The sequence below is a fragment of the Pseudopipra pipra genome, chromosome Z (genome assembly GCF_036250125.1).
Source record: "Pseudopipra pipra isolate bDixPip1 chromosome Z, bDixPip1.hap1, whole genome shotgun sequence".
In the NCBI taxonomy this organism is placed as follows: Eukaryota; Metazoa; Chordata; class Aves; order Passeriformes; family Pipridae; genus Pseudopipra; species Pseudopipra pipra.
In genome coordinates this window covers 58,519,269-58,534,094 of record NC_087581.1, presented here as the reverse complement: position 1 = coordinate 58,534,094, position 14,826 = coordinate 58,519,269, and the positions used below count along the sequence as shown (strand labels likewise).

The 14,826-nt window shown below is 40.0% G+C and overlaps 1 protein-coding gene across 8 annotated transcripts in view; it reads right to left on the bottom strand.

Moving 5' to 3' along the window:
- The window catches only part of CSNK1G3 (casein kinase 1 gamma 3), a 65,495-nt gene extending 50,970 nt beyond the window's left edge, over window positions 1-14,525 (bottom strand). For 3 of the 8 annotated variants that reach the window (XM_064642253.1, XM_064642259.1, XM_064642256.1), the window contains exon 1: window positions 13,936-14,069. The gene's annotated coding sequence lies outside the window, so the exon portion shown is untranslated. Of the gene's footprint in view, window positions 1-13,931; window positions 14,072-14,325 lie in introns of those variants that run through there. The other 5 variants (XM_064642255.1, XM_064642261.1, XM_064642258.1 and 2 more) reach the window with 5 other exon arrangements.
- Between the last annotated feature and the right edge of the window lie 301 nt (window positions 14,526-14,826).

The following is a 14,826-nucleotide window of genomic DNA, read 5'->3' as shown; positions in this document are numbered from 1 at the left end:
GAGATTTGACATCACTGGCACAAGTGAAACCTAGTGGGATGAGTCCTGTGATTGGTGTGCCATGTTTGATGGTTGCAGGCTCTTTAGGAGGGATGGGAAGGGCAGGTGAGGCAGTGGGGTGGCATTGTATGTAATGGAGGGGCTGGAATGTATGGAGCTCACAGTTGGCAGTGGCACAGTTATGAGCCCCTGGATAAGGATTAAGGGGCAAACAAATAATGCGGATGTCATCCTCAGAGTCTGCAACAGACCTCTCAGACAGGACAATGACACCAATGAATTACTCTTTGAGGAACTAAGATACTTCCCAAACAACTGCCCTCATCCTTATGGGGGATTTCAACTTGCTAGATGTTAATTGGGAGCATCATACAGCTGGCACAAACAGGTCCAGAAGATTCTTAAAACATCTGGATAATAACCTCATGGTACATTTACTAAGGGAAGTGAAAAGGAAAAGTGCCCTCCTTGATTTGTTCCTTGTCAGATTGGATCTTGTGAGAGAAGTGGAGATTGGTAGTCACCTTGTCCACAGAAACCATGAAGAGATTGAATTTAAGACCTCTGCTGTCAGGAGGAAAAGTGCCAGCAAAACCTCAACATGAGGAGAGTAGACTCCAGGCTGCTGAGGGAACCAGTAGGTAAGGTCCCCCAGGAAAATGTTTTTGAAGGTTCTGGGGTCTATCAGCGCTGGTCATTTTTAAACTACCACCTCCTAAGGGACAACTGCAAATTGCCAGAAGTCAAGTAGATGAGGCAGAAGGCTGGCTTGGCCAGCCTCCCGAAAGAAGCAGGGATCTTCTTTCGAACATAAGGCAAAAGAGGAAGGTGTATGCCCAGTGGAAGCAAGGTCAGGTGACACGGGAGGAATACAGGGATGATGCTTTCTATTGCAGGGGGAAAAATGCATGCGCCAAAGCTCAGTTGGAGTTGAAGCTGCCAGAAGTATGGGGGACAATAAAAAGAGTGTTTTAATATATGTTAACAGCCAAAGGCAGTTGGAAATAACATTGGCCCATTAGAGAATGAGGATGGTCACCTCACAAACAGGGACAGAAACAAGGCTTTCTTTGCTTCAGTCTTCAACTCCAGTGATGGTGGAAGGAGGTCCCAGCACCCTGATCTGGAGAACCATGGCTAATGAAAAACTCCCAGTTGATTCTGAACATGCACAAGATCTGCTGCTCCAAATGGATCCCAACAAATCTATGAGGATTGATGGGATTCATCTGAGAATACTCAAAGACATGGCTAATGTTATCACAAGGCCTTTCTTGATGATTTTTAAATGGTCTTTGGAATCTGGAGGGGTCCCAGTTGACTGGAAGCTGGCTAACATTGTCTCAGTTTTAAAGAATGGCAAGAAGGATGACCCTGGAAACTACAGGCCTGTCAGTCTCACTTCAGTGCCTGGTAAAACTGTGCAGAAGATTATTCTGAGAGATACTGAAAAACACCTGAAGGGTAATGTAGTGATCAGTCACAGTCAGCACAGCTTCATGAGAGAAAAGCCCTGCTTGAGAAACTTCATGTCCTTTTATTACAATGTAGCCCACCTAGTTGACCAAGGGAAGCTCACTGATATAATCTTTTGGGATTTCCATAAAGATTTTTGATACTGTCTCCCCAGGATCCTTCTCCCAGGACAAAATCATGTGATGGGTTAGCAACTGGCTCACGGGTTGGTCACGAAGAGTTATAGTGAATGGAGTAACATCAGACTGGTGTCCAGTCAGTAGCAGGGTTCCACAGGGCTCCATCCCCAGACCAATTCTCTTCTACATCTTCATAAGCAACTTGAACGAAAGGACTGGAAGGAATACTAAGTTTGCTGACAATACTAAACTGGAAGAAGCTCTTGACTCCCTCAAGGGCAGAGAGGCCCTGAAGAGAGACTTTGACAAATTAGAGGACTGGGCAATCACCAGCTGTATGAAGTTATAAAGTTTAACAGAACAAGTGCCAGATTCTACACCTGGGATGGGGCAACCCTGGATGTGTGTACAGACTGGGGAATGAGATGCTGGAAAGCAGTACCGGGGAAAGGGGTCCTGGTCAGTGGTCAGTTGAATACGAGTCAGCAGCGCCCTGGCAGCCAGGAAGGCAAATCATGTCCTGGGGGCATCAGGCAAAGCATCACCAGCCAGTCAAGGGAGGGGATTGTCTCACTCTGCTCTGCACTGGGGCAGCCTCACCTTGAATATTGTGGCAGTTTTGGGCACCACAACATAAGATATTAAACTATTAGAGAGCACCCAAAGGAGGGCAACGAAGACGGTGAAGGGCCTTTTGAGGGAAAGCCGTATGAGAGTGGCTGAGGTCACTTGGTGTGTTCAGCCTGGAGGAGCCTGAGGGGAGACCTCACTGCAGTTACAACTTCCTAGTGAGGGGAAGAGGAGGGGCAGGCACTGATCTCTTCTCTGCGGTAACCTGTGACAGGGCCCAAAGGAATGGCACAAAGCTGTGTCAGAGCAAGTTTAGGTTACATTTCAGAAAAGGTTCTTCACCCAGAGAGTGCTTCGCTACTGGAACAGGCTCCCCAGGGAAGTAGTCACAGAAGCAACCCTGTCTGAGTCCAAGAAGCATTTGCACAAGCCTCTCAGGCACATGGTGTGATTATTGGTGCTGTCCTTTGCCGGAGTTGGACTTTGATGATCCTTGTGGGTCCCTTCCAGCCCAGGGCATTTTATCATTCTATGAGAGACAGTAAAAAAAACATCTCTGGTTTAAGCACAAGGTATTTAAAATTCACTCAGCCTCCTGGCATTTTCATACCTCTGCAGTTCTCACCCCTCAAGTGTCTTTGTTCACATAGTTCTACTCCCAAAGTCTCATGATTTTTGGCACTGACATTAATCTAGCAGCACAGCTTCTCTTCACACCTTCTATAAGAGTTCAGAGAAAGTTTTCAATGCCTCTGCTACAGATTTACAAAAGCCTTTCTCCAGGATTACACATAGTTTTTACGGAATATTTAATCTACTAAGAAGCCCTTACCAGAGATGAAGCACAGTCACATTCATTTTCCAATATTCATTTAGATGTTACAAATACTTTTGGACTACAGAGAGAATAATATGGGATTTTATTCAACAAAACTCCTTTTGAAGTATTTAACAACAGAAAATCTGCAATTCATACTACAAATCTGAAACTAAGCTCAAGAACAAGAGATTTATTGAGAGATCATCAATACAAATTTAAATATCAAATCAACTATTTCTGGTATTTTTTTATGTCTTGTGGAAAGTTAAGGTTAGTAAGAACACCTAGCTTTAAATGACTGCATAATTTTCATTCATTTTTATATACGTCTCCACACAACAGAAAACACCTATGAAATTCCAAATCTACAGCAAAAATGCTCACAATTGAAGGACCCTTCAAAGTTTAGGACAGCAGTTTCTAACTTTGAAAAACTCTTGGGATAAAATTTGAATTGAGAAATATCTCTAAAATTATATATGATTTAGTCAGATCCATGTTTTTCATGAAAAATTAATCCACTCTTTAATCATTCAATATTTCATTATTTTAAATTTAGTCCATTGAGAGAAATTCAGGCCTTCACATGATCTCCATGTGACCCAAAAGACTTGAGTTGCTCTTCCAATGATTTATGTTACAAATAAATGTCTATAGATTTATTTTGTGTATATTACTTTCCTAGGAAAACTCTAAGATAAAAAGTTGTTAAGATTCATTGCATAATTCAATTAATGTAACAAAAATATTATTCCATCATTTTTCATATTTCCAAAGCAGGAAAAAAAAAAGCAAAATCTTTAGCATTTCAGTCAAAACTAACAACAAAATCAGTGTGCTGAAATATTCAGTACAAAAAACTTCCACAGATGGTACAAACTCATGATATTAGCCTTGAAAAAAAAACAAAAAACATTTCCAAACAAACTTCTCCTGACACAATTTCTCTCTTCAGCTATCAACTGCATTATCAAAATTGCTCATTACTGAATCATTTTACAAGTCTTAGAAGGTATTTTCTAAATGTAAACTCAACATAATGAAAACATTCATCAGTAACTCATTTTGCTCTCAAAAATGGAATCCACTTCATATAACTGGGGAAGTTCAATCTTACTCTTCCAAGTCCAGTGAAGCCTAGTTTTATAGGGTTTTTTTAATTTTTTAACATAAAAAATCAAAATACAAATTCGTATTATATGCTCTTTCCTTTCTACCACCTCTAGCACACCTCAAACTTCTTCATCCTTTCAGATGTTAATTAAGTCATCAAGGAATACTTTAGGTACTTATTCTGACTTCAGTTAGGTAAACAACTACCTTGGAAGCACTGTAAAAGGAACATGCAAATCCTCTGAAGGAACATCATTTTCCCTAAAAAAAAAAAAACAGTATTTTGCAGCAGATGTGAATTAATCTAAGAAAAAAAGATGGGCTTTTTCAGTTTCGCATAGGAAGACTGCTGTATCCACAATAATAAGATGAAAAATACATGGGACACACAAGAAGGAAGGATGTACCTGAATCAGCTTCGGCACCAACCACACTCAGGCCATCAAAAACCACTGCTCGCTTTCTTTCCCTGCCAGCTTGCCTTTCAAAATACTGAACAAGGGATCCCACACTCTCCACATTTATTCCACAGAGGAAAAAGTACATAATATATTACTAACTTCGAAATCCTTCCCAGAGTTTCAGCAGCAAAGAGGGAAAACACACAAAGCAACTGCTACTTTTTGATCACATGCACATCAAATTCTTCACACTTTAGAAGACACCTGTTTATTTAAGAAAGCAAATATAATATCCTAATTTCAAAGGCAAATGAAATCTCCTTAAAACAGATCATGCAGGTGCTCAGCTGTGCAATTTGTTTCTCAGTGTGCATGGCTTCAAAACACCTATTTTGATTTGTGCTCTTCAGCACTCCAAGGCAACTAGCAGGTCACAAGCGCATCTAAACTTTGTTTGCATTACGAGAACTTCCAACAGCACGATGTTTGCACCTCAAGTACCTTCTACATTACCACTTCTTTTTTACTTAGAGGTCTAAGTTTTTCACAGATTCTTCAGTTCACTTGCTATGAGTAACTAAGACAAATGTACTGTTCAGGCAGTGTCCAGTCTTTTTGCACTTCTACATTCTGTAATATCAACCATTCTACATTAGCACAGTAGTTTTGCAAAACAAAACAAGAACAGAATTTATTGATGTTGGTGTACAAATTAGACTGTCAGCATACCTGAAAATTAAGGTTTAAGAAAACAAATTGCTTACTGCTACAGATTTGTATGATTTCCCCCCATAAAACAGAATTTTATGTAACTGAAACTAAGTCTACATAGACACAGTCTCAGTCCACAAACACTTATCAATGAGATGCAGTCAAAGAAGCAGCCTAATTGAAAATGACAAGGTAAATCCAAGTGGCTTTCTCATGAATAAAAATTTACACAACCAAGCCTTCTAAAAAGCCATGTTTTCTTCTCTAGTTGTACATATACTAAAAAAAAAAGAAATTACATTTATCATTTACGGTATCAACTGCCACACACTACTTTCAATGAACACAATTACTTCGAGATTCTGGAAGGAGCTTTTCAATTTGCCTGCATATAGCTATTTCCCTAGGGAAAGTTCACCAGCAAACTTATTATGGCCACATATAATCCTCCTTTAATGCACACAATCTAACAGAAAAACAGCTTTATTAACACATTTAATCAAACCTTCCTCTGTACAAAAAGTAACCAAAAATATACTTCATCTTTATTGAAGCTTGTTTAGAAAGTCTATTCTAGTTAAGCTAGTGTAATTTTTCTTGTACCAAGGTTTAAAGTCACATAAACAAATCTGAGGGCTGTCAATACCCAAACTTCATTATCTGTTCTGTACATTTAATTTTGTCAATTGAAAGGCTACTACCTAACAAACTTCATGGTTCTCCACCACCCAGTTGCCAGTTCTGGTCAAAATACTGTCACATCAAAAGACCTGTAGAGTACTCAGTCTCACCCCAACTCAATACAGTTTTTCACAAATGACAGACTGGACTAACTATGTAGCAATTAAGATCTCTGTGCAATCACTTCATCTCTGTTAACTCAAAACAAAGATCAGCTGAAGATTGCTATCTCTGGTCACTGCATAAACATTTATATTTTCTCATTGACCTCGAAGACAAGTTTGGCCCTAATCCACAAATTGCACTTCATCATAGGCTTTCACAACAAAATCTCACCAACTTCACTTCAGGATTCCATGCCAGTGAATGCATTTACTTGATTAAAACTTTGCTGCGTCCATACTTCTTGCACTATTATATAATCATCATTTTAGAGTAAAAGCTGAAAGTCAGTTTTCAGAAGGGAGAAGGATAACACAAGGAATAATTTTTAAAAATCTAATGTGACAGTATGAAGGCTGATTTACCATAGAGCAGAGAAAGGATATCACTGATGGTTAAGCAACATTTCAGTCATTTGTTTTTTCCACTTTTTCCTTACCACACTCATACAAACTTAAATGGGCTATATTGTCCACAGCTGACAGAAAGCTAGTGCTGAGCTAGCTAATACTACATAATGGAGGCTTCAATTTTCTACATCAAACATTGTATCACAGCACTAAACTGTTACAGCAGAACAACTGAAAGGTACAGATTAGCTTCAAACTAGGCCAGAGAAACTGTGAAGTTAAAATATCTAAAAGTCAGAAAACAAAGCAAAAAGAGCATTGCTTTTTATCTAACGCCGTAACTACATCTGAATACAAAATCAAGCACTAAAATGAAGCATTCCAGTGCTATGTGAAGGAAAAAAAAACAAAAACAAAAACAAATATTTTCTCAAAGTCCAAAAGACATTAATTCTGTCTTCAGGTTAGAATTTTGATAGGATAAAGTACAAAGTGTGCTGTAGCATTCCACAGTGACTGAAGATCAGTTGTCAAAATTAAAAGCATTTCTAATTCACTGAGACAATTCCTCCTCTCACTTATCTTTAATTACATGGTCAGATTCTACTTCAAAAACTTAGATGGGAGCCAAAGTCAAGTTATATAACTTTGCATATAAGGAAAGGGATAACTCACAGTACAGGAAAAGGTTTCCAGAGTAAGTTTTGCAGCTATAAATCTGTCAAGGTTTTCTGACAATAAAAAACTACACAGTAATCAAGTGATTCTGCTCTCTTAATAGCCTCCATAAACTAAATAGGTACCTTCTACAGCAATCCAACTACTTTACTATGAAATATACTTGCAACTCTCCTCACTTGTATGGCTTTCACTGCAATGTATACCTAAAATGCCTTTATTAAATTGAAACTAGAGCATTACAGCCTCTAAACGGTAAAAACTTTTTTTTCTTGTTTTATAAGCTTAATGTGGAATAAAATGGTATGGTAAAGTCTCAGACACCACATCAATTAGAATCATGCTTGCCACCTTTGTATTGAATGCATAAGATGCATAGTGACACAAATTTAATGAAAAACACTAGGTAAGATCTTGGATTCATCAATAGTAATGTAATATAAAACATACTTAAACCACTGACTTCCCATGGAACTGAGGGGAAAAAACAAGTTTCTCAATGCTTTATACAAAACCAAACAACACTGAATATGAAATCATCTGGTGTAAACTCAAAGTTCTGCGAACAAAATAACCTGACGCTATTGACATCAGTTTTCCAAGGTCTGAAACAACTACTTCACTACAAGGATTTTAATTAAAAAGAATTCTCAAGCACTACAATGAGAAAATGTCGGTACTTTGATATAAGCACTGTGTAGTAAACTCTTAATGTACTACTTAGGAAGACTAAAACAGATTCAGACTAAGCAAATTGTTCCTCAAAAGCATCAATATTAGCTAAGCTTAGCTATCTACAGATTAGTGTTCAACACCCACACAGACTCGGTACAGTAATTTCAGCTTGTTGGATATCTTCCATGTTTCCACAGTATTCCCAGGCTTCCCTCTGATAAATCTTGAGCTCTCTTTTTTTGCAAAACCCCTTGTTTTTTCCCACAATAAAACCTTCCCTTCTCACTCAGCAAGGAGATATACTATTGCCAGCCTAGTACTACAAGCTACAAGCTGAATACAGAACAGGTAACATCCCTTCTTCACCATGGATAGCTAATATCTACTATATAAATTGATTTTATGAAGCTTATAGGAACTTATCTTCAAAGGCATAACAACCTAAGCCTGGTAAAAAGCACCCAAAAAGTTCCATATTTGTATAGGCAGCAGATGAGAGAACTGCAGATAAAAATTCCTTATTTCTTTTAAAAATAAACTTTTTTTTTTTTTAGAAGAAAATTCAAAGTGTAATAAATAGATTTCACTTAAAAGCTCAAAACTGGAAAATTCAGATCAGAGATTCAAAGAGCATTTCTGAAAGGCAAAGACATTTATCTCCCAGTCTGACAAAAGCTTAAGAGCAAATCTGGTCATTCTGTCATCCTGTTGTCTGTTAGAAAAATTCTTCTGTCCCTCTTTACTGCTACCCATAAATTCAAGTTTCATCATTTGTTATTTCTCCACATTTAGAGATGCCTTAGCCTACTGGCAGCAAATGTTAAACAGAAACTTTTATAACTTGATACACAGAGCAACCTACTCCTGGAACACTGCAAGAAATTAATGTGTACCAATTGAGGTGATCTTCCACAGAAAGAGAAAGAAAAAACATTTTCTACTGAACTTCTTTGTTTTTGGAAGAAAGTATTTGCAAGACACAACTAAGAAAATACTAGTGATTGAGGTTAGAGTGAAACATGACCTTAATGTAATCATGTCCAACTCCAACCTCTGTAGTATTACTTCATATTCCCACAATTACTGCACACCTAGGATTCAAGATAGCTGTATTTTTATGGACATCATACTGCCATCAAAAATGTCAATAGTATCTGAAATTCAATATGTACTTCATTTTAAGCTAGCAGATCTCCCCTAAAGCAACACTGAACTCCTTTCTAAGATTGCTTTATCATCATCATCATCATGGCCGGGCTTCACGAGCAAAGATTTGGGGAGGGCTCTACCCATATTTGCTACAAGCGCGTTGGTGGCTAAAAAGGCCAGTATGAGATAGGTATGTCCGGTTGCAAAAGGCACAGCAGAAAGACTCCTTAGGTGGTAAATTCTGCAAGGCACGATTCTTTCTGCGTTGTCTTTTCTCCTCAAGAGTGATCCTGCCTGTGTTCTCAAAGGAAGCAGCAGCGTTATAGATGGTGTGTCTCCAGGCCTCCCAGTTGGACGCCAGAGTAGACCAGTTATGTTAATCACTTTATACCATTACATTAAAAAGCTGTTGAAATATGAAGTCTTCCATGCCTTTACATACAGTCATGTTGGCTGCTTCATTTAAATTCAGAGACCTAAAACAGAAAATGCTTAGTGCCTTAAATACAGAGAGGTACTCATGGGATTTTTCTACATATAACAATACAATTTTTAAATAGTACTTTCCTCTGTGCTGCAGAGGTGTGCCCTACCTCGGATTAAATCACAGCTTCCAATATCACAAAGGTAACCTGCCAGAAGCCCATATCTTTAAAGCATTTTATTAAAAAATACAGCCCATGCAGCTTTCACAACATAACAGATGCAACATTTACTACATAATTAGCACTTCAAGCTCAAAGACATACTGAACCAAAAAGAACCATTTTAAGGCCACAATAGAACCTAAGTCTGAAATTTTGTTATGTAAAATGCAATTAGACAAAATAATGGGTTCGCACAATGGTGCTCTCCTCCTGCTACAGGTGGCCACACTACCTGCTGCTCCTGCTGCTCCAGCCTCAGTGCTCCAACACCTCAATGAAGCCATTAGACCTCCAACCCCACAGAAAGCTCACACACTCAACAGTAACTCATACTGAACAGAAGCTGAATCAACTCAGTGGAAGACACAAGAGACAAGACGCAGAGCAGGAGTGCACAGAGAACTGCACAGCTGGGAATGAAGCAGGGAAATACCTGGAAGTAGAGAGAGATAGCCTTTTCAACAGCCTGGAACACAGCTGCAATGGCTGGTGTTCCACAAATGGTTGAGTGCATCTCTTAAAGGACACCACACTTGTTCTCAGCAACCTCCACAGACAAACTGCCACCCAAACAGCACCTTTAATTATGCTGCTGCTGGAATCTGTTCCATCTACATTCTGTTATTGTACATGGTTTACTGAAAAAAGAGCATAGCATCTCACAAATTACCTAGTGAATAATTCCAGAGACTGTAAGAAAGTGTGACAAGCCACACACTTCAAACTGAAATGTAGGCTCTGCTTGTCATAAAATATCTCTGTATTTTTGGACTACTGAAAAGGATATCATCCACCACTGTTACAGTCCACATCCTGTCTCAATTAAAAAAAAAACAAAAAACAACAAACAAACAAATAAAAACAAATAAACAAACAAAACCAAAACATTAAAACGTGGTTGATGAAGAGTATAAATTACTATCCAGGTAAATCTAGGGGAAAAATTATTTCTAGGAAAATGACATTAAATTACTAATAGATTTCAGTTAAGCAAAACAGTTACTAAAAAAGTCTTGGTATATTAAAAGCATAACTGGCTAGTAAGCTTACAGAGAGGATCATAAAGCATGACAAAACACTGTTGTAATTATATTAGTGATGTTCTACACAAAGTCAGATTAAGTAATAAACCTACTTCAATACACAAATCTTACCCGTGTGTCTGTCATGGACTTCTGTGACCTGCAGTTATCTGAGTAAACATTTTTGCAAAGACAGTTCTTACTGATCAATGTCTCCCCCCATTCCTACCTCCACTGCACAAGGCAGGACACCAGACACACAAACAGCGAGAAAATTTTATAGCTTTCCATACCTACAGTATACTTATTTTGTATAAAATACCCCTTTTTGAACAGCCAAGAGTGGATTTTAGCTATTAAAAAGCTTTTCTAGACATTCTCAAAAACATCAGATATTAAAAATGCTGTGAAAAATGCTCTCTGTCACAAATGAAGGAACATGAAGTTCAATAAACATTCTAGAAGAAAACACTGGTAAATACATTTATAATACTCTCAAAGTGTTGCATATTTAATATTTATAAATATTCTCTACAAGTTTTTTTAGAAAGAATCCTCCTACTTATTAATTTAAGGCAATTACTATACCACCCATAAAACATTAGAACTAAATTTACCAGGTGAGCTAAATCTGACTAAAATAAATTAATCCACACTTTTTTAACCTAGCTCAGTACTTTACTACTTACTAAGAGCTTCAAAACTTCTTCTGAAAGTACTGCTTTCAGAAAGCTCCCTAAGTAACCACAAACCAAACCTATTCTGCAGCATGGACTGGTGTGCAATGTCTCCTCTTCTACACCTCCCCTTTGCCAAAGAGGAGACATTAAATTATAAGTGGCTTACCTAAGATCACAGGGAGGGTTAGACATCCCAGTCACTGCCTTTATCTGTGATCATCATCCTAGTGTTTAACTACTTTCTTACTAGTCTGCTTTTATTCATGCAACTGCTTAGCTTAAACACACACATTTTTCTTCACCCAGCTATTTCAGCATTGGCTCACAAACCACTAGAACATTAGTGACAGTGTCTAAGATGCTACTCAGAAATACACTTAGAAAAACAAGCTCAGCAGCAGCAGGCTTGATTTCACTGCATTGGTTTTGCCTCAGCATTGAGGAAGCATTAAAATGCCTACATAGCAAAAAAAAAAAAAATCAAATTAAGGATTGTCAGAAAGTATACAACAATTACATCAAAGTTACATTTTTACCTTTTAACAGACATAGGAAACCAATTACATAGAAGTCTCAAAACACCTTTGAAAGAGTGTTAAAGGCCCAAAAGCAAAGCAAAAGCATGTTTTAATTCTTTTGCCTACTCTTCCAGGGTACATTAGTTGGAAACATACAATTTTCATTGTTAAACAACTCCCAGGTATTATCTTCATTTTAAGATCATCTAAACACAGCCCACCGCTAAAAAGCACTGTCCCAGTCTTCCCCTAAGTACTGTCAGGCATTTTGCTCTTACAGCCTCAGGTGAGGTATGAAAGATCGACTGAGAACTCCTGCCATTAATTTGCAGCTGAATCGATGAGCTTAAACTTTGAAGAAACAGCATGTCAAACTCCCTTACAACTTTGTGATTCCTGTGGTTTATGTATGCCTCTAATTACATTATTACTTTTATGTATGCCACTCCAAAAAAATCAGTTAAAAGTAAAAAGAAAAACGTAAGGAACAAGAAGTAGCTATATGTTTTGTTTACAACAGACTGACAAAAAAACGTTCAGCTGGAATAACTTCAGAAAAGTTCGATAAAGTTACTACAGTTGATCAGTTCCTTAGAAAGTTCTCCTTATAATTAGAAGATACTGAAGAAAAGTAACCACTGGCACTTCCCTATTCTTCACATTTGATCTATTTTTGTCTCAAAGACATAACTAAATTAAATTTATCTTCAACAGCAGGAAACTTCCTAATATTTTTTAAACAAGTTTTTAAGACAAAAGTAAAGATGTTACAAATGCATGTAACTTTGATATTTCTAATCACAGAACAATTTAGTAACTAGTGAACCATGAACAGCCCTATTTTCATAGGACAAACCTTGCAGATGCAGTGGGGACACTAAGTTTTGATAAACTGCATCAGCTTTAAAAATGCACTTAATCTATTTATAAGACTATTAAAAACTGAAAAATTACCACAAGAAGTAAAATCAGCCATGTCAATTGTAAATAAGTAAACTGGATGAGGAAAAACTCTTATGTAGGTTCAGTTACTTTTTTTTTCTTAGGGAAGAACAACTTCAGAAGGGTTAAGATAGGGCCTGTAATTCTTCCAAACAAACAGGCTGAATCTCTTAACTAACCTTAAATATACTTATTTTGATCACACAGGAAAAAAAAAAAATCCCTACAGAAAATGTGATGTATCACTGTATCAGAACTGGTAATCTAGATTCTAAAATTAATTTACATTTTATGAGCCAATACAACTATTTGATTCAAAAGTAGAATGGCAAGAGAAAAAGATTAATTTCATTAGCTAATTTCATTAGCTGAAAGTCATCCTCAGTTGATGTAACTAGTCTGCTGTTTGCAAGGTAATTTCTCCTTTTCAAGCTAGCATAATAAAATACCATTTATTTCCACTGAAAATACTGTTTAACTGTTGAAACCTCTCAATTCAAGGTTGCTCTTATCAAAGGATGCTGAGGTCGAGAGAAGACATCCCCTAAAATATAGTTAACACAGAAACCTCTACCTTATCTTTTCCCTCTAAAAGTAAAATTGCATTACTCCCATTTTGGATTTTAACGTCCCAAATGTTAAAATGCATCTACATGATACTAATTTGTGTTCTGAAAAGGTGTGAGTCTACAGAGCAGGGAAGTTGTTTATCCCTACAAGTAGCCATAACCCAGGTAGCAAGGCTTAATATGCTTATCAGTGTGCCTCACTTATGAACATGCTTAAGGACATGCAAAATAGAGGATAGTTTTGCACAGTATGTATTTCTAACTATGTATGTACTTACAAAAGTTCTTACGTACAAAGGGCACTAAAAAGAAAAAAGAATCTTCGATTACATTCCAATTCCTTTCACACGCTGCATGTCACTTTAACGCTCATTAAGGGTGTACCAGCAAAGTCAACAGGAATGCCTGAAAATAAGCTCTGTACAAGTTCCACGGCGAATCACCTCAAACATCACTCTTCGAGACTTTAATTAACCAAACTTAAAACCAATATATTCAGAGTGTGTTTGTAAATAACTTTATAAAAAGCAAAATAAAAGGCAAAAATAAAACAGCAGAGCACTGGCAGCTCAATTTGACTCTAACCCGCTAACCCAGCACAACCGCACTCTAGCAACCTGCTTCTACAGAACAGGAAAGCGAACTTACTCACTTGTTCCTGCAAACCCGACTCGATGCCCGCCAGGGAAGCGCTCCTTCGGGAGAGGGCACCCGGAGGTCTCTCAGCGGCGGCTCCTGCCAGCCGGGAGCGCAGCCGCAGGGACGCGCGGGGCCCCTCCCGCGCCGGCCGAGCCCCGCAGGCCCCCGGCGGCAGCGCCCGCCGGCCCCGCCGCACCCCCGGGCACGGCCCCGCACAGGCACAGCCCCGCACAGGCACAGCCGTCCCGCTCCACGCAGCCCGGGCGGCCGCCCCGACAGCCGCCGCGGCCCCTGCCCGCCCCGCGGCCGCCGTGGGAACGGGGAGGGAGCCGCTCCAAGTCCTCGGCCCACGGGGGTGCTGCGGCTGCCGCCGCTCCGAGAGGCGGCCGGGACGGAGACCTACCGGCGACACGAAGGGAGCGGGGCGCAGGCTCGGTGTGCGGCCCTTCACCTCCGGCACCGCTTCCCGCCCCGCCCCGCCCCTGCCGCGGGGGCTCGGCAGCGGGGCTGGCCGGAGGGCGCTCCGGGGTGGAGGGAGAGAGGGAGGGAGGGAGAGAGACCGGTGGCGGCGGCGCTCGGAGAGGACGCCCCTCCCCAGCGCGGCTCAGGCGCTGCGGGCGGGACGCGCCGCTCGCCCTGTCGCGGGTGATTGACAGGGAGCACCGGCAAATCGAGGTGCGGGGAGAGCCGGGAGGAGGCGGGGCTTGCGGGTGGGCAGAGCGGGCAGCCACTGAGGGCCAGGTGGGGCGGGGCAGCGCGAGGGGGCGGGGCCGGCCCGGGGCGCTCGGAGAGGTGCGTTCGCGCTTCGGGCACGGGGCGGAGACCGCCCGCCCACCCCCGGCCCCGCTCTGCCCGCGAAACAGCCCTCCACGGCAAAGGAGCTGCGCGCCTCACTCGCCTCAAG